The sequence below is a fragment of the Physcomitrium patens genome, chromosome 24, assembly GCF_059467195.1.
Source record: "Physcomitrium patens ecotype Gransden chromosome 24, ASM5946719v1, whole genome shotgun sequence".
Taxonomy (NCBI): domain Eukaryota; kingdom Viridiplantae; phylum Streptophyta; class Bryopsida; order Funariales; family Funariaceae; genus Physcomitrium; species Physcomitrium patens.
In genome coordinates this window covers 7376946-7394230 of record NC_143433.1, presented here as the reverse complement: position 1 = coordinate 7394230, position 17285 = coordinate 7376946, and positions in this window count along the sequence as shown.

Here is a 17285-nt window from a genome sequence, read left to right as displayed (position 1 = left end):
TATGTCGATTGAAGAAAACGTACTTACTTGGAGTATGCTACCATGGGAAGATGGATTGACAAGAGAAGAACTTCTGGCTATTAGGATTCGATAATTGGAACAAAGATCGGAAGATGTGAAGATAGCATGGAAAGGTTAAAAAGTGCAAGGTTACAAAACAAGGCGTGATTCGATAAGCAACATTGATTGAGACCTAAAGCAATCGAGGAAGGTGACTGGATACTTGTTTATGACAATAGTCTAGATAATCAACATAGTACTTTGCGAAAATTTTCAAAACGTTGGTTTGGACCATATGTGGTAACAATAGTTCATGTTAATGCGACTTACTCGTTACGGGAGTTAGATGGTACAAAATTGAAAATACCAATTGCAGGGAAGCAAGTAAAAATATTTAAACGAAGACACGTAGAGGTGAATATGGAAGACCTTAATGAAGGTATAGAAATTCAGCAGCAAGAAGATGAAAGTGATTTGGATAATGAAGGTGACAAAGATGAACAGGACAAAGACATAGAGGATATATTCTGAATCAAACAGCAATTCGATAAATTGGTGCATACCGGAGGATGCACAGGTTCAGAGGGGGTGGATGTCGTTTTGTAACACGAGTATAGCATGAAAATATAAAGAAAAGAGACTTTTATTAATATTCAGTTACCTCGAATATTGGGAGCAATGACCAACTCCAGTGCAAATACTGAGTGGTCAGGTTCAGTCACCCCGTTACAGTGAGCTGAGGCACACTGAAATGCTCCATTCGATTCCAATAACTGGAGTCAGCAGGAAGAGAAAGGACCAATTCATGCAACGGATGAGCCTGGTTTGAAGAGCCAATTGGATCCAATTTTGAGAATCCAAACCGGGTCCTCTTACCCAATATGAGACCTGAATTGATCGGGCAACCCAATGCGATCCAATTTGGAGAATCCAATTCAAGTCCTCTTATCCAATATGAGACTTGAATTAGTCGGGCGACCCAATGCAGTCTAATTACGGGAAAATCCAGGTCTTACTTTTGGCATTTTACCCAATATGAGACCTGAATTGGTTAGGCGACTCAATTTGGACCCGAGTACGGGGTTTCGATTCTGTTTCAGGTTGTCCTATTCTCTGTGCCGTTTCGAAAGCTCTGACGGTGGGAGCCTATTTCGGATCTAAGCTCTTACGGTGGGAGCCAATTTTGGATCTAAGCTCTGACGATGGAAGCCAATTTCGGATCCAAGACGAAAGATTGAAGAAATTCAGAGGAAAAGGTTAAAGGAAGAATGAGATCAAGGGGGGGTTTTTTTTTTAGAGATCAAGAAAGAGCTAGCTTCAAGCTCTTGGGAAGGTTACGAGTTTTTTTTCATTGGAGGTTTTTTGAAGATCAAGGAGATTGGAGAGGAGCTTCATGCTTCGGATCGGGGAAGAAAAGATGGAGAATTGGATTTTTCTTTTTCATAGAGTTTTGGGAAGACTGAGGCAATTGTTGCTGAAGTCAGTGTTGTAATGGTGAATCGGGATTTTTTTTTAATGAAGTGGGTTTGATTACTCTTGACTGTTTTGTGAAATCAAGTTACGTATGTGATTGAAGGATTAAAAAGGTGTCTATAGGATTGAGTATGCGGAGTGAATGAAATTTATTGGGTTAATCTAACAAGACAGTCAGTGGATACACGATTATAAGTACAAAGCGGTATCGGAGATTAGCAGATTGGGTTATTCGGGGTTCTCTATAACGTCTAGAGACCTATTGGCTGGGGCAAAAGGACTTCGACAGGCAGTCGAAGGGCACCCGTATAGATTTACGATGTATTCTTGCAGCCGTTTATATTCCAGCATTCGTTTATATTCCAGCAGTCAAAAACTAATAGATTGCTTGACTATTGGCGAATCTCCATACTACCTTCTACAGCCAGACGCCTGGCGCGTTCTCGAGCAGGAAAGCACGTAATACGACAGCGTATGCAAACAGATAGCAAACGAGGATCGGCGATTGGAGTTGAAGAGAGTACTTTTTCTGCTATAATTTATGCTTAGTATTTGTCAATTTTTAAGCTTTGAAAAAAGAGATATTGGAAGTTGAAGTCAGCACTTGGAATCTAAGTGTAGTAAGTAGCCCAATTTACTTATATTTGTGATTTGAGCTATATCTTAGACAATTTGATGAGGTTTTGATTCAAAATTTTCAAGATTGTGTATAATCTTATTATAAAGCTTTCTACATAGGTTTTGTGAAATTTGGAATTTGGATTTTTGAGATATAGAAAAAATAGTTTTCAGGTACTTTTAAGTTAGGATTTTATTCACTTGCTAGGATTTCTAAGATCCTGAAAGATCGGTGATAGAGCATCTATCTTATATCTTCTTGATTTCGTTGTTTAAAAATATTTATATATTTTTTTGTAATTCGAATTTTGAGTCTTCTTGCATCTAATTTGTTAACGCATATGTAGTATTAATAAAAACATGTACAACCACATAAGGTCCAAACCAATACTTAGAAAACTATTTAAGAGCACTATGTTGATAATCCAAGCTGATGTCATATACTAAAATCCAATCACCTTCTTGCATATCTTTGGGCATCAATTTGTGTCGTTTATCAAATCTATCTTTATTCTTCAAACACGACTTTCTCAGCCCTATAATTACTTTTTCTACATCTTAAGGATTTCTTTCTAGTTGATAAATTCGAAGTACAAGAAGTTCTTCTTAGGTATATTATCAAGCTAAGGCAAGATACTCCAAGTAGGTATTTGCTCTTCCATAGGCATAATGTATTAAGAAAACAAGTACTTAGAAGACAGAATACTTAGCATCAACAAGGTTGCAAACAAAGAGAGTATAGAGTAAGATAACTCTCACTTCCAACATCCATTACTTATAGGTGGTAGTTGCTGCCCTAAAAGACAACGTCCACTCTTTGACTTTTACACACATGGCCCAAAGATCCTTTTGGCATCTCACCAATCCCAAAAGTATCTTATGTCCAATATTAATTATTCTTATGTCTTACACACATGCTCTTAGGATCCTTTGGCATCTCACAAACTACAAGAGTATCCTATGACACACAGTAATGACTCATACTTAGTCTTTGGATATTCTCTTGTTAATACTTTAACTTTTTGACTTTGACTCTTGGTCCATGACTTTGTCTTATATCCATTGGATGCTGTTATCATATACCAAGAGTCAAACCTTTGACCACTAGTAACTTATCTAAGATAATATCCTATACTAGGTAACATTTTCTACTTTTACTTTAACACTTCCACTTTGTTATTGATCAAATGACTTTTAGGCTTAATACTTTTGTCAACATGTGGTGTCTATCCTTTACTAATGCTTTTGTCAATAAATTAGCAAGCATGTCGTCCGTTGCGCAATACTTCATATCAATCACTCCCATTTCAATCTTCTCTCTTATAAAGTGATGTTGAATGTCAATGTGCTTGGTCCTTGAATGATGCTTTGGATTCTTTGCAAATGCAAGACATCCTTCATTGTCACACTTCATTAGACTTGCTTCCATTTGCACATCTCCAATGTCCTCCAAAAGTTGTCTTAACTATATTGCCTCCATTGCACCATGGCTTGCTGCCATATATTCCGCCTCTATTGTTGATCTTGCAATTGTTGGTTGTCTCTTGCAATTCCATGAAATTGCTCCCACTCCAACAAAGAATACATACCCCGTTGTTGACCTTCTATCATTTGAATCTCCAGCCCAATCCGCATCACAATACCCATGCAAACTAATGTTATCACCTCTAAGGCATAATTTGAAGTTCAAAGTACCTTTTTAAGTACCTTATGATCCTTTTGATGGTTGTCCAATGGATTGGTCCAGCCCTTCACATGTGTTGACTCACAACACTCACCACATATGCAAGATCCATCGTTGTGCCAACTATTGCATACATAATTGAGCTCACTGCTGCCTTGTATCGAACACCTTGTATTTGACCTTCAACTTCAGCAACCTCTTCATCCGTGAGCTTCATCAACTTCAAGTTTGCCTCCAATGGTGTTGTAATAGGCTTACACTCCTCCATGTTGAATCGTTTCAATATTTCTTCAATGTACTTGCTTTGGCTCATTGTAATGGTCTTCTTAGCACGATCTCTTACAAACTCCACTCCTAAACAATAGTGAAGCTCTTCTAAATCACTCATTTCATACTCTTTTTCTAACTTTGTCTTCAACCAATCCATCATCTTGAATGTATTGGTTAAGATGATCAAATCATCAACATAGAGGATGACAATCAATATGATCTTATTTGATTGCATCACATATAAAGAATGATCAGCGTCACTTCTTATAAATCCTTCACTCACAAAGAATGTATCAATGCGTTGGTACTATACCCTTGGTGATTGCTTTAGTCCTTACAAGGATTTCTTCAACTTACAAACAAGGTGTTGTTTGCCTTCTTCAAGAAATCCTTGAGGTTGATCCATGTAGATGTCTTCTTTCAAACTTCCATCAAGAAAGCCGTCTTCACATCCATTTGATGCATCTCCAAATCCATTGCTGCCCCAATTACCACAATGGTTCTAATAGTGGTGAATTTGGCCACGAGAGCAAATATCTCATTGAAATCTACACCAACAACTTGTGAATAGCCTTCGGCAACCAATCAAGACTTGTATCTCATAATATTGTCCATTGCATCCCTTTTGGTTCTAAACATCCACTTACAACCAATTGAAGATCGATTTGGTGGAAGTTGATTCAATTTCCATGTTCCATTATCCATGAGTGATTTTTATTCTTCTTTCATAGCATTCTTCTACTTCAATGCATCTGTGGACTTTATTGCATCACATAAACTCAACGGATTAGCAAGAAGTACAATATTGGCATGTGCTTCACTTACTTGAGGAAAGATGTGGTCCTTCCACCATTCACAATGTGGTTTTCTTTCTCTTAAAGGATATCTCTTTTCATTTGAAGAAGACCCTATTTCTTGCATTCCGTCCTTCTTCTTCCTTAATGCTTGTCTTCTCTCATTCAAAGGTTGATATTCTTCATCATCATCATCACCTTCAATATCTTCATTGTCTTCATTGTTGGTTCTAGCAATTGAAGGCATGCTATGATTTACCTTCTTTGGCACTTGACCTTGACTTTTATTTCCTCTATGCTCATTGTCATCTTCATCATCTTCTTCTTCTTCTTTCTTTGCTGAACTTGAAGATGTGTCCACAAACACACCTTTATTCCCACTTGGACAGACATCTAAATGTTCAAAAGCACCCTTATGTTCCAAAAACTCTACATCATAACTTTTGACAATCTTCTTGGTTTTTTTAACACATTAGCTTATATGATTTGGTACCTTCACAATATCCAACAAATACACATTTTGTACCTTTTGCATCAAGTTTGGACCTCATACAATCTAGATCCCATAAGTAATGCATCTAAAAATCCTTATGTCTGAAACACAAGGTTTCTTCCCACTCCAAGCTTCTTATGGAGTCATTGATGTAAGTACACTTTTATGGCACCTATTCTTTGTGTACACCACATTTACCATAGCTTCTGCCCAATATTCATGCCCAAGATTTTGTGTATGAAGCATACTCCTTGCCATCTCTACAATGGTACGATTTACTCTTTCAACAACTCTATTTTGTTGTGGAATGTAAGGAGTAGAGGTTTGTCTTGCAATACCTTGAATCTTCATGAAGTCATCAAAATGCTTTGAGAAGTATTCACCTCTATTGTCTGTTCTCAATACTTTGATCTTGCACTCATATTGTTTCTCTACAAGAGCCTTAAATTCCTTAAACTTTAAGAAACATTCACTCTTAGCTTTAATGATGTAAATCCACACCTTTCTTGAAAAATCATCAATGAATGTAATAAAATACCTTGCTTCTCCAATTGATGATGTCTTCATTGGTCCACAAACATCTGAGTACACAATCTCCAACAATTTTGTTGCACGTGTTGCAACTCCACTTGGAAATGAAGCCCTTTGTTGTTTGCCTTGTATACATCCATCACAAGCAAATGTCATGGCATTGTGGCTGAATTGACTAAGATCTCAGCCACTTACCATGGATTAGAGCTCCTTCATGCATTTGGCATTCAAATGACCAAGTCGTTGATACCAAGTTCTAAACTTGTCTTGATCTTGTGGAAATCAGCAAATGCCACATTTTCAACTCCATTCACCTTTTTGCAATTGATGAAGTAGAGATTTCCATCTCTAAGGCCTTTGGCAACATGTTGGCCATCCAATGTCTTCCCAAAACATCCATTCATGTCAAATTGAACCTTACAACCATGTGATACAAGTTTGTTCACCGAAAGGAGGTTCTTCTTCATTTTTGGTACATGTAAGACTTCTTTCAATCTGATCCTCTTTATTTGGTCCTTCACAACAATCTCCACTATAATGGAGCCAATTCCAATGACTTGTACCATGCCATTGTCTCCCAACCACACTTTTGTTGCTGAAATTTCTTCATAAGTATCAAATGAACACTTGTATGGTGTCACGTGCTTAGTAGCACCTGAATCTATAATCCACTTTGACATGGCAGCCATGGAGGCTCTTTCTTTAGCCATGAAAGCATACTCATCTCCACCAAAACTATTACTAGCACTGTTTGCATTCACCCTATCTTCTTTCTTTACCTTGTAGCAATTTCTAGCAAAATGACCTATTTTCCTACAAATATAGGAATTTCTCATATTGCTTTTTGAATTATCACGTTGGAGAGAATAGCTACCTTTGCCTTGTCTTGAAAATAGAGCCGAATCATCAATTGTAAGCTCTTTTTCTTTCGTCTTAGTCACTTCATGGGCAAGTTTTGATGTGACGTAGTTCATGGTAAGCTCTTTCTTGTTGATGGAGTCCAATGCCACAATGAAGTAGTTTGTAGGATTCGGGAAGGATCATGAGCAATGTCAATATAATGTCCTTATCATCAACTGGTTTGTCAACAACTGCTAATTGGTTAGCAAGTGCTTTTACCTTATTAACATGAACCATGAGGTCATGTCCTTCTTCCATCTTTACTATCAAGAACTTCCTTCTTGTCCAAAGGACATTGGCAAGGTTTCTACTCTCATAGATGTTACAAAGAGTCTTCCATACTTCCACTGGTCCATTACAAGCTATAACGTGTGAAAAGTTGGCATTATCAAGGTTTGTTGCAATCATCCCAAAAGTCTTCCTTTTAAGGCGTTTGTACTCCTTCTTCACTTTGATATGAGCATTGTTACTTGGAGGGTCTTCACTTTCATCAACAATGTTCCAAAGGTCCAATGAAGCCAATAAAAGCTCCATTTTCTTCTTCCAATGGTAAAAGTTGTCACCATTAAACTTCTCAATTACTTTCAAGCTCTCACGCTCACCTGAAGCCATGTCTAAAGAAGGAATGTGTGAATGCAAATCAAGAAAAGAAGATATAGAACTCTCAAAATCAACAAGAAGGTGTTGCTACCTTAGAAACCCAGAATGCCCTCTTTGTAAGTAAACAAGTGTTTTCACTCTTGTATCACTCTCAACTTCACATATAAGACTTCTCACAAGTCTCACACTCTATCTGAACCTCTTGTATAAGCTTTGCTACTCTTCAATCACCCTTCTTTTCTCACAAAATACTTCTAACCTCACAAAAAAAAACTTCTTGTGAAAATAGAACAATCTCTTAAGAAGTTAAGTACATGAAACCACAAAGTTAGAACATCAATGATAAATTTCAGCAAAGAAATATAATACTAGAGTTCTAAAACATCATTATATGAAGTTTAACATCAACAAAGACTATGAGTACACTTAAGAATAAATAAGAGTAAAATTACATCAACAATTAGATGCATAAGAAGGATTAGAAGATAACAAAATCAAACTTCAATAATAACCATAAGATCTACTCCTTACAACAAGAAAGACTTCAAAGTACTTCAAAATTCAGAAGTAAAGGTGAGTGCGCCCATAACCTATTAAGAAAAAAAATACTTAGAAGACACAACACTTAGCATCAGCAAGGTTGCACACAAAGAGAGTATGGAGTAAGATATCTCTCACTTCAAACATCCATTACTTATAGGTGGTAGTTGCTGCCCTAAAAGACAATGTCCATTCTTTGACTTTTATACACATGGCCTTAGGATCCTTTTGGCATCTCAAGAGTCTCAAGAGTATCTTATATCGAATACTAATTACTCTTACCTCTTACACACATGCTCTTAGGACCCTTTGGCATCTCACGAACTATGACAATATCCTATGACACACACTAATGACTCATACTTAGTCTTCGAATATTCCCTTGTTAATACTTTATCCTTTTGACTTTGACTCTTGGTCTATGACTTCGTCCTATATCCATTGGATGCCCTTACCATATACCAAGAGTCAAACCTTTGACCACTAGCAACTTACCTAAGATAATATCCTGTACAAGGTAATATTTTCTACTTTTACTTTAAAATAATGGACTTCTATCCTTGCATCAACTCTGTCGGCATAGATCCTGTCACTGAATTGTGAGTAGTACGATTAGCCCAAAGAGCAAATGGTAATAATCTTAGCCATTCTCTTGTTCTTTCTTTGGAAGCTATAACAATGGTCTTTACAATAGGAAGGTGACCTCGCTTATTCTTAGCATTGCCTTTCGGATTATAAGATGTAGTAAGTGCTAGCTTGACTCCACATCTCTCAAAGAATTGTCTAGCCTCATGTACATCCAATTTTCCATGATCAGCAGTAATTTTTCCAATACACCCATATCTACAAATTACATCATCCAATAAGAATCTACAAACTCCTTTAGTAGATTTTGTTTGTAGAGCTCTTTCTTCTACTTGGATAGATAAATCTTTTCGTGCCAAAGTCAAGTACTGCATTTGTCATATCCCCAAAGGCACAGTAACTAGGTCCACAACTCATTTATAATGTAATGCAAGTGGATATGTAGGATGCAATCCATCTCTATGTCGAATCTCCAAGTAGATCTAACAAGTTTGGCATGATTCTACAAAATTCACTACATTTCTATACATATTATGCCACCAATATTTTTCTTTGAGCTTGTTAAAGGTGGCATAAATACCTCTATGTTCAACCCATAAACTATCATGAAATTCATGGATTAACTATACTTGCATCTCTTTCTTGCAAACTATTCTTTGTGGCGTTCCACTACCCCATTTGCATCGCTTCTATAGATAAACATCTTATAAGAGGTAATTATAAGCCTTTTGTCTAATCTGTTTGAAATGAATTTCACTCCATCCTCATTATCTTGATAATATGCTTAAATAGCATCCAACATCAATCTATTCTTCTTCATACAATTCTTCTGTAAATGGTCTTGGATATTCATCTTCTCCTTATTGTATCCTAGAATAAAAGGTAGTACCTATATCTTCACTATCTTCAATCAAATCTTCTTCTTGTTCATATCTAGCTCGGGATAGCATATCTGCTACAAGATTATCTTTGCCTACTATATGCCTAAATTCAGGATTCAAAGATTTAATATATGCAATCCATCTTAGCATAGCAATATCAACGATGTTACAATTGATAATTATTCTCGATAACGACAAATAATTTGTTTCTACTATCACTGGTGTCCTTATTAAATAATCTCTTTCACTTTTCATAACTGTAACTATTCTCCACAGCTCCCGTTTTACCTATGGATAGTTTCTTTGTCGTTCATTTAATACAATAGTTTTGAATCTAATAGCAAATCTTTTATCTTCTTCATCATTTTGTCCTAAAGCCCAACCAACGACTATTGGACTAGTATCAATTGTAAGTATGACCAATTTGTCATCCTCATAACTTATCCTTTGCAATACAGGTAGAGAAGATAATAATTGCTTTAGCTTTTAAAAAAAATTTGTATGCTTCTTCTCCTATTTTAATCTCTTTTTTTTTTGTAGCAAACTATAAAGAAGATATATGCATAATGAAGAATCTATATACAAGAAAATATGCAAGCTCCTAAAATCCTTCGTACCTCTGTTTGTGAGCTACAAATATCTTTCATTCGTTGTATGGCATCCTCCTTATTAGAATCAAGTTTGCAACCAAACCATCCATATAAATGCCCTACAATAACAACTTCTCGAATTCCAAAGATAGATTTAGCTCCTGATAGTATCAAGTAAACCTCCTCAAGTCAAAATAAAATTTTGTCACAGTCTGAAATATGATTAGATACAAATTTACGGCACCCCTTCTGATCCATTGTTTCATTTTTTTCTTCTTCCACACACCTTTTTATTGGAATATCATCAAAAAAGGGCATATTCTTTTCTAGAATGAAATCACAAAGAACCTTATTCATCCCATTCATAATGTGAGCTACTGAGTATGTTGCTCCTTGTGGCAATGTACACATCTTAACCAACCCTAAAAGTATCTTCATAGTACTAATATCTTTGCTTCCTTCAGCTAATTGAAATTGATCATATCTAGAATAAAGTTCTCCAATAGAATAAATAGCTCTACCAGTAAATGCCTCAACAAATTCTCCAACAATTGGTCCAACTCCAGTATTTCTAATAGTTACTTGATTCACTAATTGCATATCTTGAATGAATTGTACTATTCCATTTTTCTTTGGTACTATAAACCAATGACTGGAATATGGCACAAATGATGGCACTAGGATCTTCATTTGCATCTTTTCTTTTAAAAGCTCCATAGGTTTAGGTAGATGTGTTTTAGGCACCAAAATTAGTCTTAAATCTCAAGGAACATGTGGAATTGTAAATATAACTATTGATGCCACATCACTTGGATCAACACATCCAATTTTTGAAGGTTCAAAAGTAAAAGCCTTTCTATGCATACTTAACATATTTTTAAATTCCATTTCTTCAACAGGCAATAAGAAATTTGCAGATCCTATTTTTAACTCATTGAGTGTGTTCCTAGTAAATTTATGGCCAATTTATTTAGGATCCCGTAAGACCTTCTCCTTCAAAACTTGTTGAACTTGATGATTGGAATCACTAGGTAATAGTATAGCTATAGGTTTCATTTTTCTCTCCACAATTTTGTATTTAGTTTCAACTTTGACTTCATAATCTTGAAATACTTGTATAGATGAATAGAGCACTTTTGAATATACTTGCACCATTTGATCTTCATTTCATTGTTCAACTTCTAAAAGTTCTTCCATAAAATCTTCTAAATCAGTCTCCATATATACACCTACTATCTTATCATCTCTATCAAGCACACTCACTCTTTTTAGGTCTTTTTCAGATTTTTGCACAACTTTTTTCTCCTACTTTGGTAGATTATTAAGTTGTTAGATAATTCTACAATACCTATACCAAAGGTATTTTTTTTTTTTATGTAAGAGTACCTTCTTTGATGTACCACTATATTTCCGCTCTATAGTGGTACCCTGCAAAAATCCGTAAACTCTTCATTAATCCTTGGTATAAATCACTTCATAAATAATCCCGATTGCGCTCATGGTTTGCTGGTAGTGTTAGAAAGTGTACTACTTTTTTTCCATCTTGACTTCTAATATGGGCAGATGCTGATCCATCATCTAAAATTTTGGTCTCTATCCTCATAGCTGTAATATATGGTTGACCAAAAATCACTGGGTATGAAGTAGTGTCTTGAACAAATTTTTTTTTTATATGGTCACATCTCCAACTTCTACCTTCACATTCGAGCAAGCACTATGAAGATCTCCTCTTGTATTTTTTGCTCTCTAAATCACCTATCCCTGGATAATATCAATGCACCACCTTCCGTGTTTATAGACTTCTTTTGACATATTAATTTCAAATCCATGGTCAATGAGAGAAATTATTGGTTCTACCAAGTCTTCCATTTTTATTAAAGTCTCTGTGGTGGCTCTTGCTCAATGTCCCTTGGTATAATATCCAAGGCCTTTGTCATCAACTTTGTATGCATTCAAATCAAATTATCTTTTTTATTGATACAACATTTTACCAATTCATGTTCCTCTTCTTTAGTCAAGATTTTATCCAAAGTATTAGATATAGCAGATTGTCCTATCAACTGCCTCTTTTGCTTAATAGTGTCTATAATGACTTCATGAAACTCTTTCTTTACAATGCCTAATATTTCTCGTAGAGTAAATTTAATTTTGGAATTTAATACTCTTTCTTCTAATACTCCTTTCAAATCTGTGGCTGCCTCAATATTTGATTGAAGCTTATAAGTAACATGCTTATTCTTCCTTTTGTCTTTATCAACTTTCATCCTTTCTTCCTATTTCTTTTTTGGCAGTGGTACTTTTCTAGGATGCGATGTCGATGGCCTAGCCCTAGATGGTCTATTAGCATGTGGTATAGGTATTTCTTTATTTTGTGTCATTTTTACATGCCTTTGAGATCTCCTTTTATTGGGTGGCTCTTCAAAATATCTTTCTTTTTCATTTCTTCCTCTTTTCACCACCATTAGAGCTTCATATTGGGACTTTGCCAAATAAGCATGTATAGACATAGTATCTATAGAGTCATCCCATCTTATGGCATTTCTTATTATTGTGGCTATATTAGATAATTCCTGTCCTGTTATTTTTTCTTTATTCATACTGATAATAGCATGATTCCATAGATTCTTTGGATTTACATGCTTGTCAAAAACATCCTCCTTCTTCCTTACAACTTCAATTCCATAAGTAATAGCTTCTCTTGATGCTATAGCTTATTAAAATAAATGCTCTTTTAAAAGCTTCTTCATCCCTCCTTTTCCAAAATTGGTTTTGAGAAACTCACCTGTATCTCACAACGTAATTTTTCCATCCTTCCATAAAATTACTCCTTGCCGCAGAATATTAGCAAAGTCTCCACATTGCCTTGAAGGATGCTCCATACTATCCCCTTAAATACATCTTTGTATATATCCTGGCTTTGACACAGATTTGCTCTCAGGTAATCCTTCTTTCTCTTCTAGCTTTGTCATTTTGATTTGTAAATCTTTCATTCCTTTTACCAACTCATCAATTGTATCTTTCTGAGGTGCAACTGTAGACATAGGAATTGGAATAATACTTACTAGTATAGCAGGTACTCGCATTCACCTACGAAATATTGTAGTTGATAGAGGTCTTGTTTCTTGTCTTACTATCACTTTTTTCCTTCGGTACTCTCTTTTAGCAAGTATGTCCATAGCTTCATAGACTTTCTTCCAATCAGTAGTAAGTCCGTTGTCCTTTATATTATCCTTCAATAATAATTCCGACTCTCTTTCTAAATCATTACTAGCTGATTGAAGAAATCATTCCACCTTATCATTTTCAACTGTAAGCTTTTCCACTCGAGACAATTAAAAAAATTGTCTTTCAAATTCTCAGAATAACTTTGAATCAACCTCTTGTTGGATTTATTGTCCCATTCTATAAACGATTTTCTTGTCACCCTTTTTGCATCTTCCAAAGAATATTTTTCTTTTAGATGAAAGATAAAATCCTCCCATTTCTTTCCATGAGTTTCAATAATTTCCTTTATATGCTCACGAAGCTCTAGTACAACTGCAAGTTCAAATGATAGAATCATATCTTTGTCTAGCACTTTATTGAGTTCCATCTCCTGAAAATAATACTTAAGATACTTGAAAATATTTCTTCCATCAAATTGATTCAATAAACCAAAAATAGATTACAAGGCTTTAATAGCCATTACCTTCTTGCATTTTACTGCTTGTTGTTGTTGTATAAAAAAAGTGAATGTTTTAAATATTTGAGTTGTAGCAAAATCAAGTTGCAATGGAGATTTTCTAGTGCAATTAATCCAACCACTTTCTTACCCTCCTTCTATAATAAAAGCTAAAATATTTCTTCAAAACCCTCTACCTTTAAAATTTTCACGTCGGATTTACTAGGACAATCATAAGGCATGATTTGCTATCTAAGAGTATATTAGGTATCTAGCTGTAGATAGTGTAGCTTAAACCTTTATATGAATTTTGTGTTATCCTACCAAAATTCCTTTATTTTACATAAAACTCAAAATATAACAAAACCCCTTCAAAACATATTTTTCTCGTGAAGGATTTTCTTATCTCAAACTTTAAAAAATTATACCTCTTGATCTAACCGTTAATTTATCTCAAATTTGAAAATTGGTAGAATTCATCCTTAACTTTTATTACAAAAAAAATCAACTATAAATTCATTTTTGATCTTCTGGCATCTAAGAAACCCTAGCAGATGCTCTAATCCCTAATTTATAAGCACCCAAACACTAGTTTCTTAATATCTCAAGAAGCCCATTTTCAAATGTCATGAAACATATGCACAATATTTACTTAAATAAAATTACACATTTTCTGAAATTTTGAGCCAAAATATTGTCAAATTGCTCAAGATATAGCTCAAGAGACAACCACTAGCAAATCGGGTTACTTAAAACCCTTAGATTGCATGTGCTGATTTCAAAATCCAATAACTCCTTCAATTCAACTTCGAATCCAGTAAGTAGTATGTAAAAAGTGTAGCCACAAAAGTGCACTCTCCAGTCGCAATAGCCGACTCTCAATTGCTTTCCAAACGCGAGTGTTATGCCAAAAAGAGTGACAGTAGCTCCCAAATCAAAATCTCAACTTTGAGCGCTTGTATCTCCTTCATATAAACTCCAAACCATACAAAACTTGAACCATAACCATAGCCCAAAACCTAAACCTTCTAATTCTAGCCTTCAAAACTCGAATGGCCCAACAAACTAATCCTAATCCCTAATATGGCTTCGAGCAGCTTCCTCAAAGTCCATTGGTCATGATTTTTGACCAATAGGAATGGAGATTTTTATTATTCATCTTCATTCATCTATATTGGTGCCTTAATTATTTCCTTTGTTACCAAAATCCTTCTTCAATCCTTTTTCTTACAAGATTTACATAATTTATGCTCTAAATATAAAATGAAAGAACCAAAAGATGTTTACAAAGGTCACCAATATCTAACAAAGGTGAGTCTAAATATTTAGAAGTTACTATCGACCAAAACCAATCTTAAAGCCATTATCAAAAAAAAATTAAAGTTATAAAAATTCTATAGTGATCTTTTTAAACAACATCTTTTCAAGGTAATAATCAAAGTATATTTTACAACCAACTAAAATCTATTAATATGGCTTTCACCATGTTACTTAATAAATTATATATTAAGTATATAATTACATTATTTTCATATAGTAGCTGAAGCACAAAACAACAACATGTTACAACTCCACTTGGAAATGAAGCCTTTTGTTGTTTGCCTTGTATACATCCTTCACAAGCAAGTGTCATGGCATTGTGATTGAATTGACCAAGATCCAAGCCACTTACCATGGATTGGAGCTCCTCCATGCATTTGGCATTCAATTGACCAAGTCATTGATGCCAAATTCCAAATTTCTCTTGATCTTGTGAAAAATCAGCAAATGCCGCCACTTCAACTCCATTCACCTTCTTGCAATTGATGAAGTAGAGATTTCCATGTCTAAGGCCTTTGCCAACATGTTGGCCATCCAATGTCTTCACAAAATATCCATTCATGTCAAATTAAACCTTATAACCATGTGATATAAGTTTGCTCACCGAAAGTAAGTTCTTCTTTATTTTTGGAACATGTAAAACTTCCTTCAATGTGATCCTCTTGATTTGGTCCTTCACAACAATATCCACCACAATGGAGCCAATTTCAATGGCTTGCACCATACCATTGTCTGCCAACCACACTTTTGTTGTTGGAATTTCTTCATAAGTGTTAAATGAATACGTGTATGGTGTCATGTTCTTAGTAGCACCTGAATCTATAATCCACTTCGAAATAGCAGCCATGGAGGCTCCTTCTCTTGCCATGAAAGCATACTCATCTCCACCAAAACTATCACTAACATTGTTTGAATTCTCTCTATCTCCTTTCTTGGCCTTGTAATAATTTGTAATAAAATGACCTCAGTTTTTATAAATATAGTGATTTTTCATATTATTTTTTGAATAATCACATTGATGAGAATAGCTACCTTTGCTTTGTCTTGAAAATAGAGCCGAATCATCACTTAAAAGCTTTTTTTCTTTCTTCTTGATTCCTTCATGGGCAAGTCTTGACATGACATAGTTCATGATAAGCTCCTTCATGTTGATGGATTCCAATGCCACAATGAGGAAGATGTAGGATTCGGAAAGGCTCATGAGCAATGTCAACACAATGTCCTTATCATCAACTGGTTTTTCAACAACAGTTAGTTGGATACCAAGTGCTTTTATCTTGTTAACATGAACCATGAGGTCATCTCCTTCTTCCATCTTTACTGTCAAGAACTTCCTCTAAGAACCTTACGTTGCATTGCATATGCAAAAACACCAGATTGTTTGAGGTCTAATTTGATGCAAAAGGTACAAAGTGTATATTTCTTGGTTATTGTGAAGGTATTAAGGCAAATAGGCTTATGCGCTTGGAAACCAAGAAGATCATCAAAAGTCGTGATGTTGAGTTTTTGGAGCACATAAGTACTTGTAAGAACTTCAAATTGTGTCTAAGTGGAGGTAATGGTGTGTTTGTTGACATATCTTTAAATCGAACAAAGAAAAAAGAAGATGAAGATAATGAAGATGATGAAGATGAAAAGCCAAAGAAGGTTGAAAAGATGAAAGCTCCTATAATTGATTGGACCAGCAATGAAAGAAATGAAGATGTTGAAGATTGGGATGATGATAATGATGAAGGGTACCAACTTTTGAGTAATAAACGATAAGATTTAAGAGTTGGAAAAGAATAAGGAGTGTAAGAAGGTGAATGTTCTTCTACAAGTGAAAAGAGATACTCTTTGAGAAAAAGAAGGCAACATGGCGAATGGTAGAAGGATCACATCTTTCCTCAAGTAAGAAAAGAACACATAAATGTTGCTCTTCTTGCTGATCTATTATCTTTGTGTGATGCTATGAAGTGTGAAGATGCAATCAATTTGGAAAAGTCTATGGAAGAAAGGTACCGATCTCTTGTAGACAATGGTACATGGGAATTAGCACCTCTTCGAGCAAATAGATCTAGTGTTGATTGTAAGTGGATATTTAGGACTAAAAGAGATGCAATGGGTGAGGTAGTGAGGCATAAGATAAGATTAATTGCAAAAAGATACTCACACATTGCTAAAATTGATTTCAATGAGACCTATGCACCCGTTGTCCAATTCACCACTATTATGACCATTGTAGCAATTGGGGCAGCAATAGATTTGAAAATACTCCAAATAGATGTGAAGACGGCCTTTTTGAATGAAAAATTATAAAAAGACATCAATATGGACCACCTTCAAGGATTTTTATAACAAGGCAA